The 17,010-nt window shown below is 40.5% G+C and overlaps 1 long non-coding RNA gene across 1 annotated transcript in view; it reads right to left on the reverse strand.

Annotated features, from left to right (window-relative positions):
• LOC133385258 (uncharacterized) overlaps positions 1-16,619 on the reverse strand; it is a 308,573-nt gene extending 291,954 nt beyond the window's left edge. Inside the window, exon 1 of the long non-coding RNA XR_009762837.1 lies at positions 16,543-16,619. This is a non-coding gene — a long non-coding RNA (uncharacterized LOC133385258). The remainder of the gene's footprint in view (positions 1-16,542) is intronic.
• Positions 16,620-17,010: the final 391 nt, after the last annotated feature.

Below are 17,010 nucleotides of genomic sequence, written 5' to 3' on the forward strand. Positions count from 1 at the left end.
TGATACAATATAAAACAGTGTAAAATCAATAAATCTGCAACAACAGTATTAAAAGAGGGCAGGAGGCATTACAGTTATAGCAGTTAACCCTCCCCAGAAACCCCGAAGGCCTGTTGAAAGAGCCAGGTCTTTAAGGCTTTCCGAAATACATTTAGGGAAGAGGCGTGCCGGAGATCTTGTGGGAGGGAGTTCCAAAGAGTGGGGGCCGCCACTGAGAATGCCCTCTCTCTAGTACCCGCCAATCTGGCTGCCAGTCTGACATCTTTCATTCCAGAGGCAGCCAATCTTAAAATCATGGGCAGGTACATATAAGTGTAAGCGGACCCTCATTGGTCCAAGACTGTTTAGGGCTTTAAAGGTCAGAACTAACACTTTGAATTGGGGTTGGAAACATATCGGGAGCCAGTGGAATCGATGAAGCATAGAGGTGATATGCTCCCTGCGCTGCAATCCAGTTAACATTCTGAATTGCATCATTCACCTGATCCACAGTTTTATCAATCCACAAACTGATAACATTTTATCAATTTTAACTTTGAGAAGCTACGTTCCCCACTTGCTATGGAAACTGGCAAAGTTAAAATATTCTGTAGAGCAATAAAAATGGAACATTGTGAATTTATTATCACAAACTTCATTACTTCTTCAGGAGTGGAATTTTTCTTAAGTTGTCTTGACTTTGTAGACACTGCCACAAAAGGACTGCCACAGGCAGGGCAGGGCTAGTCACAAAATGGATGCCATGGGGGTATGCAAACAAAGCATCCATTTCACAGAAGGCCTAAAGACAAGTAACTTGCCCAAGAACCTTCGTAAAAGGCTCAAATGGGGCATATGAGCCCCAAAACATACAGCCATTGCTTTGAATCCACAGTCTTCTGCTCCAGCATAACATCCATTTCATGCACACCCTTTCCTTCCCATATAGGCCCTGGGTCCTCCATTTTTTCTTCCTCCCCCAGCCCCTGGCCTAGATCTTTCATTTTTCTTCCTACACAATAACTACATTTCCTTCTTCTACCAAGGCACAAGTAGTGCTGCTCACTTGCTTTCTCTACTCCTCTTGTTTCCTTGGAATCCACATGCTCTCCTATGGATAGTGTCCAATAAGATGTCCATGAGAGCAGGCCCAACTGATGTCACAGGGCAGGCCCAAGAGATGTCATTAAGCATGATAGATTATCAACTACAGTTGCTTGGTGCATACAATTCAAACAAAAACATTTCTCTGATGGGAAATTAAGATAGAAATCTTAGCTATAAGATGGAGCCTGGGTAGGGAACATTTACTCTACTCTAGCCAACTTCCTTATGGCAAAAAGCGTTTTAAGTGCCCTCAGGCCAGCCCAATCACCAGAAGGCATTCTCTACTCTTTTCTGTCTCCCCTGTGGGCTGCTATAAAGTTACTTTGACAGCCAACCCAATTCCAGTGAATAATAATTGACAGGGAGAAAACACACATGGTTTGGTCTACCTTCATAGGCAGCAACTTGGGAACAGTAACAATTGCAACCACGCTATCCGGTATGTGAATTCCCTTTTACCACTATTGAGTAAGAAACAAACTGTAATGCAAACAACAAGGTGCATCATAGTCAGTTTAAGGGGGTTCAGAGGAGTGCATGGAATCACTGTTGTTGCTTCTATGGATGTAAGGGAGTGAAGATAAAGGTAAATGAAATGCAAACAGAAAAAGTAAAAGACAGTGTTGATTTCCTAAATGCAATACCATAGCAACCACAACAAGATTCCTATGAGTAAGGCAGAAAACTCCCACAACCCGCATCCTACAACCAGTCAGGATTCCTCACCAAAAACCAAAACTAAAAAAAATCCTGGCAGCCACTTAGCCAAGGTCACACAAATCCCCATGCAGCACAACCTGCACATGTTACCAAATACTTCCAAGCTACGCAGGAAGTGGACTGGACTGTGAAAGACCAACCCAAATTATGTTTGCATTTTTACAAATGTGTAAAATATCTCAGAATACAATGTCTCAGAGAGGAGGTCAGGTCTCCTGCTCCCCTGGTGCATTCACTATAGCTGCCCAATTTCCCTGCTTTTTAAAGTTTGATAGAAATATCTGTGGGCTATAGGTACGTTCAAAAACCGCAAGGTTTTTTGCCTATTAATGAATTTTTCTGCTTTGTAATCTGGGAGTAGGAAATAGGATCCTGTGCAAGTTTGCTGAGAATGGATTGATCATTTGCATGCTTATTGAATTCAGTGGGATTTACTCCCCTGCAATCATGCTTAGGATAGGTGAAACTGACCATGGGGACAAAGACCTGGAGTGGGCAGGGGAGGAGGAATAAGGAAGAGGGGAGGAGAAGAGGGGAGTAGGAAGAGGGGAAGGGGGGAAGGGAGGTCTGCTCATTTGCATGCCTTTTGAGTTCAGTGGGATTTACTCCTGTGCAATCATGCTTAGGATAGGTGAAACTGACCATGGGGAGGGGCAGGGAGGGGAGGAGGAGGGAGGAAGGAGGAGGGGAGGAGATTGGATGTGTGGGCACTGGGCAAAGGGGAAGCCCCTTTCCTTTCTGAAAGGAAAACATTGTGAACAGTATCATTCTTTTTCAGAGTTTCCCACACCTTTTTATTCTACAGCAGGCACATGTAGAGTCCCACCCAAATTTAAACCAAAGCTGTCCCTGGCCACATCCACACTAGACCTCTATTTCACTTCATACAGGCATGGCTTCTCTCAAAGGATCCTCGGAAGTGTAGTCAATGAAGGGTGGTGAGAGTTGCTAGGAGAGGCCGTGTTCTCCTCACCGAGCTTCAATCAGAGTACCTGACTGTTAAACCACTCTGGCCACTGGAGCTCTGTCAGGGGAATAGGAGTCTCCTCTCAGCATCCACCACAAATACCAGGATTCTTTGGGGGGAGCCATGACTGTCTAAAGTGAAATCAAGGTTGGATGTGGGTGTGGCCCCCTGATTAAGCAAGCCTAGCAGCTGTGAGTCTGGCTTTTAGAACACTGACAATTGGTTCTTACTGAGCATGCCTGACACTATCATAGGGTTTTTGCCAAAATTTCTTAAATTAATTAAAAATTGGCCAGGCTTTTTTTTTTTTTTTACTTTTAAACTGCAGAAGATGAAGGTCAGAGAATGGGGCAAGGTCAGGAATAGGATTACAGGTACTCTGTGAACATGGCTGTTTTTTAATTAATTTCAACAGATTATCAGAACTCTGACAGAAAAAAGCCCCAAAGGGGTGTTTTCTCTCTCTCTTTTTACACTTTAAACTCTCGATTCTTTCTGACTGTTTTGTGTATCGCCATGAACATTTAAAGGGTTGTTAAGCAAATGTTTCTGAGTTCAGAACTATAAGTTTTGTAAGGTTTTGTTTTGAAATGAGCTTATGGGAAGCAGCAGAATGGCATGGGGGTATTTTCTATTTACATGGTGGAATGTGAAAAATCCATACTGACTATAGTATACAGACACTCTTGTGGCTGTATAATTATTTACACAACATGTAAAGATATGTATAGTGCAATCCTACACTTGTTAACTCAGAAGCAAGTCCCAATGTATTCAATGGGGCTTACTCAACAGCAAAGCATACAGAGAACCAGGGCCAGCTCCAGGCATGCGGGGACCCTTGGGCATCAGCTTGCCCTGGATCCCGGTAGGTGGGAGGCTGTGTGCACACGCATGGCCCCACCACATGCCCCCCATGGCCCCCCTACCTGTCTAGTCTTTACCATTGCCCTTAATTAAGATGGCGGTGGCTATTTCCCTAAGGGGAATGAAGCCTCCGCCGCCATCTTTGTTGATGGCACACGTGCGTGCTACACACGCACATCTCTGCCATCAACTAAGATGGCAGCAGCGGCTTCAGTACCTTAGGGAAGCTGCGGCCACCATCTTCATTAAGGGCAATGCTAAAAAGCCATCTGACAGGTAAGTGGAGGATGTGGGGTGCGGATTGTGGAAGGGGAGCAGAGGACCCCCCAGGGACTCCTGTAGATCTGGGGCCCTCGGGCCAGTGCCCAACCTGGCCACCCTTTAGAACTGGCCCTGCAGAGAACTGCAACCTCAAGTGGTAAAGAACTTCATTCACCCAATTCAGAATCATGCCACTTTAAGCTGTTTTGCAACTGTTTATACATGCTTTTATGGTTATTGGATTTTAAATGGATTTATTTCTTATCGTGAACTGCCTTGGTTTTGAGTTGCAACTCTCCCTCACAGGATTGTTGGAAAGACTCCATACACACACTGGAGATGTAAAAATACATACACCCCATATAATAGTTTATTGTCAAAACCAGTTGGTCATTGTAGAACATTTGTTTAAAAATCAGTATTAGTTTCCTACATAATAAAAACTGTGATACCTATGTAAAGCCCTGCCTAATTGCTTTAAAAATAGGATTGGAAGGAGAAAGAAAGATTTACAACACAAACACAATTCTTTGCTATGTTCACTCAAAAGTCCCAGCAATTTACAGCACAATCCTAACCATATCTATTCAAAAGTCCTATTGAATTCAATGGGGTTTACTCTTGGTAAGTGGGATTAGCATTGCAGCTTTACTCCCACAAAAGCAAGTACTGATTAAAGCTTCATATTGGGAAGGTTTTCAAAACAGTGCCCTCTTCAACAGCCCAGGAAAATTTAAACTTGCTTGACTCCTGCACACAAGCGAAAAAAAGACTGAAAGCTATATACTTACTCAATTGACGAGATTTTCAGAAAAGCAGGAAAAAACAAGTTTTCTGAGTTGCAAAGGGCTCTAGTTACTGCCTTGTCAATCACAACCCTGACTTCAGTTATTGGGCTACAAATCTGAAAGGGAGGGGTTAGAGCAGCCAGCTAATAGATCATTTCATGGAAGTTGTGGGGAGGTGGTTGATGTTTTGGTGTATATCTTGGGAACCAGACCACCTAGAAATTTAAATTTTCTTTTAAATGAAAGCTGAGAGTCTGGAGATTAAGATGACTCACCTGGAGAGCTCCCAAAACTCTGGGAGAAAACCAGACACCTGGCAACCCTAGGCAGTGTCCATTTCTGATTCTGTGGTGAATTATAATGGTAGAGGGCCTAAGAAAACCATGTCAGTGAGAGTTAAGAAAAGCTGGTGTCCATTATAATTTATAATTCTGCAATGAAGGGAGCAGAGACCCTGGAGGGCATTATGGTAGGTCTCTCTGAGCACACTGGTGCCTTTTGGGTCTGCATTGTGGACCCTGGGCCTGTAGTGTATGTGGCTAGAGTGGTTAGAGTGTTGGACTGGGGAAATCCAGGTTCTAATTGCTGCTCAGCCATGATGCTCACTGGATGACTTTGGGCCAGTCACTGACTCTCAGCCTAACCTATCTCACAGATTGTTGTGAGGTAAAAATGGAGAGGGGGGTCATGTAAGCTGCCTTGGGCTCTTTGGAGGAAAAAAGGCAAGAATATAATAATTTTTAAAAAGTCTGACTGTGGTTGGACAGGGTTGCTACTATTATCCCTGTTTGTGGCTGCAACCATCTTGCCCATGCTGTCATGACAAAAGGACACTGCCACCAGTAGAGGAGGCTTTTTTGTGTGTGATTTTTTCCATTAGAGTTATGGTGCTCAAGTTAGTGGTATTGTGAAAATAAAGAGTTGGCAACAATGCAGCAATGCCAATGTTAATGTTTGTGAGGCCTCGAGCAATTGCCCTCTGTACCTCCCCTTAAAAAGGTCCTGGTTAATGCTGTTCCCTTGTTTTATGGACCACCTTATTTATTCACGAACGGGAATTAACATAATGACAGATTCAACTCACCATCCTGCTAGCACGAGCCATTGCATGGATTCCTGCTAGTGGAACATGGCTTCCCCCTCTCCTCCCTTTGTGTGCCCCCCCAGCAGCCTCACAGTGCGCAGGGGGAAGAGAGAGGAGTTAGCTCCATCAGGCAAGCAGAAATGTTTGCACTGACAGAGCGATCTCATTAATGCTACATAGAATTGAACGAATGAGTTGGAAGATAGTGTAGGTACTAGAGAAAACAGTACCTATTAGTATCAAGCATTCATCAACTGTCAGTTACCTGATGCTTTACAGTATATTAGACATGAACTCCACTAGATGGCTTTCAATCTGTAAACACAATTTCAAGAAAAGATATCCTGTTTTGCAATCAAATAATGGAACTGTCTGGAGAGACAGATACACAGAACTGAAGTACAAGACAAATGAAGTTGGCTGCCTAAAACAAATGAATTTTAAAGCACAGCATTTGTAATTGGATACAGAGAAAAAGGTAAATATTTTATTCAGCATCCAGGGTCTTTCAGCCACAAGCAGCTACTCTTGTTCCCACGTTGATTTTCTAACACTGGTCCCTTCATAGTTGAAAATTTGGACTTTCATAGTTGGAAACTGATATTTACAGTTCACTATTTTGGCTTGGAAATATATGTAGTGCCTTCAGATTTGGTAGTGCCACCATAATGGACTGTTAAATGATTGCTTCAGTTGGACAGAGAATTAATGTACACCAGCAGACTTCATAGCCAGTAATATTGTTTAGTTGTTACTAGAGAATATGTCTGATAAACTGACTACAATAAAAACAATCAATGAAAGTAGATACAATTGAAAACAGGTAGAGATCTCTTTCCTAATACTGAATCCTAATGCCCAAATAAGGAGTTGCACATCTAAGCATTTTTATAGTGTTTCTCGGTGTTCAGGGGGCTTCACAATTGTGATCCATATAACAGCCTTCTAGGATAGGTTAAGTATTGTTATCGCCATACTGCCATTAAAACTGAGAGACAGTATCTTGTCTAAGACCACTTAGTCAATTCATGGCAGATGCGAGATGCAAAACCTAGCACTTTTTAGCTTAGTCTCTTAGCCACTATGCCACATTAATCTGTATGGGGAGGTGTAAACAATGTGGTGTTGCTCACCTGCCTTCACAGCACTGAGCATCACTGCCAGTTTCTGAACAGGGAGAGGTGGTGTGTTGAACTCAGTGTAGTATGTGCACAACGCAGAGCCAATCTGCTACTGGGTCTGCACCACACTGAGCTCCCCATGCATCACCCCTCTCCAGAACCAGCAGCAGTGCTTAGTACTGGGAATGCAAGTGAGCAGCCCTGCCTATGCTGTCCCACCAACCCCTACTAACACCAAGTGGGCTCCTGCTGGGAGGAAGGGCAGGATACAAATTAAATAAATAATAATAATAAGTGTCTCATGACTACTCTGCCTAACAAATGATTTCTGAAGGCCAAACTGGACAGTGTGTCAAATACATCAGTGAATACCTTTGGATGTGATTTTTTTTGTTATTAAAATGCACAGAAGGAGGTGTGATCAGGATTGTGACTGTGGTGTGAATAATAGAGCTTAACTCCATCAACGTAATCCTGATAAAATTCCCACCTTAAATTGGTGCCAGGAGCAGCTTATCTTCCAGGGCACATAGCATGTTTAGGTTTGGGGATTTTAGTCAGGATTGAAATTCTGGGAGAAAATCTTCCTTTGTATGTCCCATTATGGATATTGACTAGCAGCTCTTGTGCTGCTATTTTAATTTAAACAGCACTCAGCTATGTGAAAATATTCTCATATTTAATGTACATCTAGTTTGGCCCTGAGCCATATTGAGTATCATTACCACTCAAATTATTATGGCAAATGCTTCCCAGGAAGGGCCACACCTCAGTGGTAAAGCAGACATCTTTTGTGTATAAGGAACCATGGTCAAATCTTTAAGAAAGAACCTAAAGTAGCAGGACTGGGTCTCTACAAGGTTTCTGACTGAAAACCTGCTAACAGACTGGGTTAGAAAGACTGGGTTTGGGTTGGGCACGAAATTTGATTCAGTTCACATTTAAAGTCGAATTTAACAAATTCATGCTTTCCAAAATAATATTAGAACCAAGACAAAGCCATCCTTTGAAATTCGCACTTTCTCAAATTTTGCAATGCAGTTCACCTACCAACCAAGGTTTACAAAAATGCATGTTAGGGGAAAGCGTGCATCGAAATGAATATATAAGTGAAAACAACATACAAAAATGCATTATATGACAAGAAATTGCTTGCAAAAATGTGTAATTAGTCAAACCTGCTAACAAAACTGTGTTTAATAGACGTTCACACTAAAAAGCTGGAGAATTTTCATGAGGATTTAAAAAAAAAATCACGAATTGCTGCAAAAATGTGTAGAACTGACTTTAAGATTGGAAAAATGAGAAAATGAGGGAACCAAAATTGACAGAACTTTCCATCTCTAGACTGGGTGTAATGAAGGAATAGTCTTACTCCATAGTTAACTTCATTTCATAATCCACATTTCCAGGATAACTGTTTCTCAAGTCAGTTAAAACCTGCTCACACCCACTGTCAAAAAATGATGGCTGGAAAGGGCTGTAGCTCATTGTTACAGCATCTCTTTGGCAAGCAGAAGGTCCCAGGTTCAGTCCCTAGCATCTCCAGCTAGGGCTGGGAAAGAACCCTGTCTGAAACCGTGGAAAAACACTGCCAGCCTGTGTAGACAATTCTGAGCTAGATGAATCATTGGTCTGATTTGACATAAGGAGGCTTCCTATGTTCCTAAAACAGTGTACGATCCAAACAACCACTGGACCGACTCATCTATATGTATATTTAAACTGAAGCAATTAAAATGTTCTCGTCTACAAAGGTTCTCACGGATGACTGGCACAGTCTCTTGCCTTCCTTCCCAACAAGGGCCAGCCAGATACTTCAGGGAAGGCAACAAGACATTTTACCTCTTATGGGTAATACCTACCAATAGATCAATCACCCAAAGCTGACTTCAGCTTGATAACATTCCAGATGACCGGTCTGTGTTCTAAGTATTCCAAAGTGGCCATACAGCTCTTCTTTCCTAGAATGGAGATTTGGTTAACTTCCCTTATTTGGGCGGTTCTTCCATCACAAATATGCTATTTGTAGAGCTTCTTCTGTCTGTCTGGGCAGTGTCACATTCTGCGCAGTATGATATCTAGGATCAAGATGCTAGGGCTTAACTTCCACACTCTGGCATGGCCTGTGATATGGCTATTTAATTACCTGCCAAGAAATATCAGATGCCAGCTTGACAGGCAAGGATTGGTTTATGCCCCCTGATATGATTAGCTAGTTTTGCTTCTACAAAAATTTATGAACATGTGATCACATCCATTTCTTTAACTAGCCATGGGGGACACAATCAGCAGCTGTAATATATTAGAATGTTTTAAAACTATTTTTAGAATGTCTTTAATTATGTTGATGTTTTCCATCCGGGGCTCCTTTGGGAGGAAGGCCGGGATATAAATTGTAATAACAAGCACATAATTGGACATATTAAAAGTTGTACCCCTTCCTAAAGAAAAAGAAAAAGGTCCTATTTTTTTCAACCATGGCCCTGATAGTCTGAAAAACCCTTCCTGTAGAGATCCACTGGATTCTTTCTGTACATTCTTCCTAATGTTTTGAAAACTTCCAGATGTTTTGAAATAGCGATGGCCACCAACACAGATGGCTTTAAAAGAGGAATTAGACAGATTCATGGAGGAAAAGGCAGTCAATGGTTGCTACCCTAATGGCTACGTTCTACCCTCCACAGTCAGGCAAAGTATTCTTCTGAATACCAGGTGGTGGAAACTGCAGGAGGGGAGAGTGCTATTGCTCTCAAGTCCTGCTTTCATTCTCATAGGCATCTGGCTGGCCATATGAGAACAGAATGGTGGACATCCTCTCCCTATGTTTTCTATTTCAAGGAGTGTTTAAGAAAGTTGTCTGTTCTGCTTTTGCTTGATATACCATTTTAAGTGCTATAGTTGTGTTAACATTTAGGGTTTTTTTGTCATTTTACTTGGTACTTAGGGTTGATTTTTTTTTAAATTTCCTTAAGCTACCTTGGCTGTTTTTAAAGAAAAGTGGGGTACAGATAATTATGATAAAACTAATAACATTGAGGGGGGAAAGTTAAGTAGATTTTATTATTATTATTATTATTATTATTATTACCCACCCTTCAGCAGCAGATCCCAGAGCGAGTTACAAACATTAAAAATTCAATATTTAAAACAAAACAAATTACAATCAAAGGAATAGGGTGGATACTAAAAATATATATCTCAGGTGACAAAGGCGTCAAAGAGGTTCATTCAACAAAAACTATATAGTGAAGGTGCCAGGTGCACCTCTGTGGGAGGGAGTTCCACAATTTAGGGGTGCCACAGAGAAAGCCCTTTCCTGAGTGATCATATCCCAAACTTCAGAGGGTGGCAGAACTACCAAGAAGGCCCCCTCTGCTGATCTTAACACCTGTAGGGAAGGAGATGGTCTCTCAGATATTTGGGACCTAGGTTGTTTAAAGCTTTAAACACTAGCTTGAGTACCCTTATTTGGGCCTGGAAATGAACTGGCAACCAATGCAACTATTTTAGAACAGGGATCATACCAGTTCTAAAAGCAACCCCAGCCAGTAATCTGGCCACTGCATTTTAACCAGCTGAAGTTTCTGAATTGTCGTCAAGGGCTACCCCATACAGTGCATTGCAATAATCCAACCTGGAAGTTACCAGAGTATGGAGTACTGTGGCCAAGTCATCTCTGTCCAACAGGAGCCATAGCTGGTGAACCAGCTGAAGCTGGAAACAGGTACTCTGAGTCACCAAAACCACATGGGCCTCAAATGACAATGGTGGATCCAGGAGTACCCCTAAACTATGAACGTGCTCCTTCGCCCCATCCAGAACACGTCTTCTTCCCATCTCCTGGACTTGAGAACCTGGAACATGTAACACCTCTGACTTGAGAATTCAGTTTCAGTTTGGTGGTCCACAACCAGCCCATCACTGACTCCAGACACCTGGAACCACTTCTCCCAATTCAGATGGAAGAGAGATAGAGAGATGTTACCAAACACAGGTAACAAACAATGTATAAAGAAAAATGACTCGCAAGGTTTGTAGTTAACATAGCACTAAGTAGTTCTGTCAGCACAAGAATTTCTGCTCGTGCAACAGAACTCTCCCCTCCTCCCCCATGCAGCCCCTAAATGCTTGTGTTGATGGAACAGGGTAACTAAATACTGTCCTAACTCTTTATTATTATTCATCAAGCAGGTGGATCCAATAATTATCATAAATATGTTTATATACAGATAATGGAAATATATGTAATTTGCTTGATAGCAACAAAAATGAACAGAATTCAATAACCATGAAAGAAATAATATGTTGGTGTTTTGGCCTAAATTTTAGAAAGGATAGCTGGTGGTATATAACACCACTTAGACAAATATATTCTTAAAGTGGCTTGGACAGGTGCCAGAGAGGGTGCAATCAGAAAAATACTTATTTCCATTTACAGTGGATCTGTAAAAGACTCCTGACATTTGGTTTTGAAAGGAATTAATGAAATCCTGGATTCTCTTGTCCCAGAGTACTTAATGTTGCTTTTGTGCAATAATTTTGAAAATGTTCATCTGCCTATAGCTATTTATTTATGACATGTGGCAAATGCTGTTCCATGTAATAAACAGCAGGCTAATGGCATCACTCCCAAAGCTTGAGTTAATTAAAGTTAGGCACATATTTTAATAGAAAAATTGGCACATCAAATATTATTGAGTTTTGGAGACAAATATAACATAGCAACATTTATGGGCATTTAGTATGTTTTGTAACTTCTACAGCTAAAACTTTCACCCATGGATTTTTTTAAAAGAAAATCCGTATCACTGTATATCTTACAGGTTACTTTAACCCTAGCTCTGGACTAGTGCTAGTAAATAAATTATCTATATTTGTGATATATTGTAATGTATTAAAACAGAATGTTGGACCTGTATATGTGAAACAGTACACACAGTTGTTTATGCTTAAACACCTCTTTTGTTTTAGTGATTGATAACTTTTCCTGTCTTTGTGTGCTGGTGAATACAGATTCCTTATGGTTGCAGCTGGAGGCACTTGCTTGACTAAGCTCTATTGCTTCAGTATCCCCCAAACAAGTCAGCATTAAAAAAGAAAAGTGTGCCTTGTTTCACATACAGTGTGTATCATACTTTCCCCTTATATTTGCAGACATTTGAAAAATAGTAAAAGTGTCCCAAATGTAGACATCAAGTGACAGAAAAGAGAATCCCATCAAAATGGGATGAAAGGTCGCCAGCAAAGCTGGGCAGGACTTATGTGCAAATGTCATTTCTAAGAATCAGGAAATGGAGAGCAGTTCAATAACATGGTAGAGACAGACGTTTGTTAAAATCTTTCTGTCTTTGCTTCAGCTATGAAAGGATGTTGTACATTGCAACCTTCAGTGTTGGAAAATGGAAATGGACTGCCTTCAAGTCAATTCCAAGTTATGGTGACCCTATGAATAGGGTTTTCATGGTAAGCGGTATTCAGAGGTGGTTTACCATTGCCTTCCTCTGAAGGCAAAATTTAAAAAAACAAAATTAAAAAAACAAAAGCAAACAACAACCACAACGATTCCAATAATGTACAATCAAAAATGTTGAGGCAAACAGGAAACTGGTGCCAAAAAACGGTGCCTCCTTAAGGGGAGGTATTCCAAATTTGGGATGCCACCTCCGAAAAATGTTGCTGTCGTTCAGACGATAACTGCTTCTGTTATCTTCTCTGTTTAGCTGAAATTTTGCCAGCTGAGTTACACTCAACAATGTTATGGGACTCCATTTCCTAATAATCCAGCCTCTATGGACTCAGCATTAGGTTCCTCCAGAAGAAGAGGCATTAGAACTTTGGTGGTGGCTGAATAGTTGTGAATAGGGAACAAAGATGGTTTATCCTAACAGCACAATCCCATGTCTACTCAGAAGTAAATCCTATTGAGTTCAATGGGTCTTACTACCAGTTAAATGTGTAAAAGATCGCAGCCTAAACACCTAGACTTTAGGAAAGAAGTCCTTACTTGAGGACTGATATCTAACATAAAAGTGATACTATGTTTAACAAAATAACTTTCATATCTAAATTCTAAATTCATATTTAGAATTTTCTAAATTCATATTTAGAATCTTCATATCTAAAAAATATATTATTTTTGGCATTGTTTTTCATGTGTGAGTAGGGAAACAGTTGCCCTGTTGAGCGTCCATATGACTTTATTTTGACATAGATTATCTTGGTGAAACTTTGAGCCAGTAGTATTGGAGAAACAACAGCCTCCAGAAACTGGAATCTAGTCTTTTTGGCTACTTGCAGTTCTGACTTAAGGGTTTTCTTAAAGGCTGCTGAAGTGCATCACAATTCTTGTATACATATATCTAGAAACAATACATATCAGAGAATTCAGCTGAGACAGTCACATCCCATGACCTTCATAACAAAATTGTACTGTACATAGCTAAGAGACTACCCTGTCCTTTAGCACTTATCAAGCTGTGTATGCTTTACTTAGAGCACCCACAGTGGACCAAGTGGAATGTGAAAAACAAGGCAAAGCATTAGAGATGTCAGTGCCATATTTTTAAATGCTATATCCCTGAAGACCACAACAGAATTCCTTTTATGACACCATCAGGTTATACAACACAAATACTGTCTGTATGATAAATATGGTAAATTCTGCAGCTTCCAGCTTGCTGATGGAATGATAGACTCTTTCATGACAGACATTTTGCACATTTAATTGATCAAATTATAAATGCAGTTATCATATGATAGCAGTAAAAAGCAAACTCCGGAGAAAATGTAGGCAGTTTTTGTACCAATCACAGATTCAGTTATCTAGGAAAAAGCTGAATAACCACAGAGAGATACCAACTATCTTGAAAATCAAGCAAAGAATAGTATGGAATAACTTACTGTCAACAGTGCCCTTTGGACAATGTAAGATGCTTGACCAGTGACACAATGACATGTGACAGCAGTGATCTGTGCAGATACAATAATTTTGGTTGTGCGTTAACATGCAGTTGGTGTTAAAAGTACCTGCAGTATTGCACCAGTTTTAGGCTCCTTTCCCATGTTGCTCCAACATTCTGGGCATTTCTTATGTGTGGTACAATCACCAATTAAAAAAAAAACCTTTAGGAAAAAAAGTAAAAAGCTACACTGCTGTCACAACTAATGGCAAGCCTCACCCACATTACCTGTTAAAGATTTGCTTCTTCTCTTGGAGAATATTCAGTGAGATGTCCTCCCAATTTCTTTCCCGAATATAGGGTGGAGAATTTTGAAAAGCTATTTGTGCTTAGTAGAAGTCCTTCCCATGTAATTGACCTTCTACTTCCCAAGTGGGCTGCTGATTCCATCAGAAAGATCTATGTGATGCCCACATTGGTACCATGTTCATACATGCATTGACTGTGGGATTGCACCTCATGGAAGTCGCTCCCAGGCAGCTGGAAGAGTGTGAGGTCAAAGGCAATGATATTAAAGAGTCAAATTTATTTAGGAAATTTGAAAAGTTGATTTCTTGGTCCCAAGATTAGAAATTATACCTAACATTCATAGAAGGCTCTCAGCTGCTCTTTGCCCTCAGTCCTAGTTTTTCACCACTTTATTACAGATCATTCTTCTTTCTAGTGGGTCCCAAGAAGTTTTGGTGGCTGAATTTTTTACACTCCCTGCCAAGCTCTTTGTTTTCTTCCCACTTTGCCACAATGAAGTGGGACGATACTTATGTTCAGAGAAAGTACCTGAAATGGCTGCTGTTATTCTTCACTTCGCTACATTTTCCACTCCCAGTCTCTGATTCAAAACATGCTCTGAAACACTCAAAAGAAAATAATCCATGAAGGACATTGTGTAGGAATTCAAGAGATGCTTTCCCTCTCTGTCTAGCAGAAGATTTTGCTTAAGTCTCAGCCCACAAAGAACAACACTCTTGCTAATGAGGGGAACATAAGGCATAAAATAAATAAAATAAATAAATAAAGCTCAAAAAGTTCATAAAGGACAGAAATTTACCAGTTTCAACAACTTCTTAGAGTCTATCATTTGTACGAATCAGTGCTCCACCCCTTGCCCATACTATGTGGTCTAGTGGACAGATAGAAACCTTTAAGGTTAAACAAGAAGCTTGAGAATAGCTCCAGCAGGTGAACAAGAGACATGTATGTTTAGAGGGCTTCTGCTACTGTCTGATTTGCAAAAAATTAATTCATATCTGGCATATAGGCATATTCTGAAATATAATGAATACTCCTCAACAAACATTGTGAAGCTATAATATTTTCCTTTAGTAATAAGACATCCAACCAACTGCTTTAAATCTATTGAAATGCACTACTGCACTATTTTTTCTTTAACAAATCCAGAAATATTTTATAGCTTCAGTATTTTTTAGCACTTTTTATATTCTCCACCACAGATGGGTAAAAGCCTATAAATTTAAATAAAAGGATTCACAGTTAAGCTGGTTAAGCACTTTGGGCTTGTTTTCTTTTAAAATAGCAAGAATTTTAAACGAATATTACACATGCAGTAATTTTGGCATGCACGGATGATTTATTACTCTGAGTTTCACTACTCAGCAGTTTTTGCAGACATATTTCTTAGCTCTCTGTCATCTGTAACATTTAATGCAGTTGTCTTTTTAATAAACCTGATTTTTTCAAACCAGGCACTCTCTCTCAAGTTAATATTAGATTGTATTTATTACCAATGTATTAGGTGACAATATTAGCAAACATTTAGGGCAGGACCTCTTCCACATCTGTTGAAGAGATTTATACTACAAGCCTTAAGACCTATCTCCCTCTGCCCCAAAACAGTTGCTTGAGGGATTTCACAAATAAAATGCAGCAAGATCTGCAGAATCACATGTGTTAAATATTCTACTAAGGTAGACTCATAATACTTCTTTTTTATTATTATTATTTTTTGCTCAAAGGTAAAGTTGTTCATCTTGAAACAAAGGAACACAGAAAGCTGCAAATATACTTGAGCTCTTAAAGTAAAAAAAGACAAAAGAAAACTAAAAGCCATCTGTCAAGAGTACAATCCACATGTTTAACAAAGAGTGTCGAACTTGGATTCATGCAGTTTGGAATGGGAGGGAGTGGAAGGGTGCCCCTCTTCCCTGTTTCATTTTGAAAAATAAAGGGCTCAGAAATGAGCCTTGCTGGCAGGCAGATAACTTGCAGACCCTGACCCTTCGACTCACCAGGAATTCAAACACGAAGCTCTTTTCACAATGACGGTCTTATACATTCTCAAGATAAGGCGGCAAAGTAAGTACAAGCAGAGAAGTTCACAAAAGCAGAGACTATGCAAACTGTTGCTCAGCCTAGATTGTTGTTTCTTTTCTCTACGTATCTGTTGATATACACCTGGGAGTGTTTATGCAGCTATCCCACACACACACACACACACACACACCCCTGTCGTTTGGATCTGAAAAAGAAACCACGTGTTGATAATTTAGGAATCCTGTTCTCTGCCTGTGATGTGTATGTTGAGTAATGTACAAGAATGAGGACAGACATTGTGCAGTTCAGCATCAAAACATTCATCAAGATTAACTACCCTCCCCCTCCCCCCAAAAAAACCATTCACACACAAACTTGGGTACATTTAAAACCATGTTTTCAAATTTTGACTCACCATCAGAAAGCAATAGTTGCCTGAAGTTACTGGGTACTTTCTGCCCTGCTCCACTGCATATTTTCCCTAAGGCTGTCTGGAGCTTAACAGCTCAGAGCTGCCACACAGAGGCCCCTTCAGTGAGATGGCTGATTTGCTTGTCAGCCCGAATCCCAGTTTCTGCACTGTGCAGCAGTGCACTTTGCTGAAATCCTAGTATCATTTCCATAAACTTCTGCAGTTGTCTCTGGAGTAGGGAGCTGTCTCTCGGCAAGCTCACTAAATACTGGATTCACTTTTCCATTGCAGGGATAAATGCTTTAAGGTGTTAGCATGCTAGTTTAAAAGTTCTTTAGTAAACAGTGGGTGGAGAGAACTCAGTTCAGAACAAGGAAACTGCGCATAATCAGAACTTGGAGAACTTCCTCTCTTCTTCCCTCCTCCCCCATCCCCAGCTAAGCTAAGCTGCCACTGCTCCTTCATAGAATT

This window comes from Rhineura floridana, chromosome 5 (assembly GCF_030035675.1).
Source record: "Rhineura floridana isolate rRhiFlo1 chromosome 5, rRhiFlo1.hap2, whole genome shotgun sequence".
NCBI lineage: Eukaryota > Metazoa > Chordata > Lepidosauria > Squamata > Rhineuridae > Rhineura > Rhineura floridana.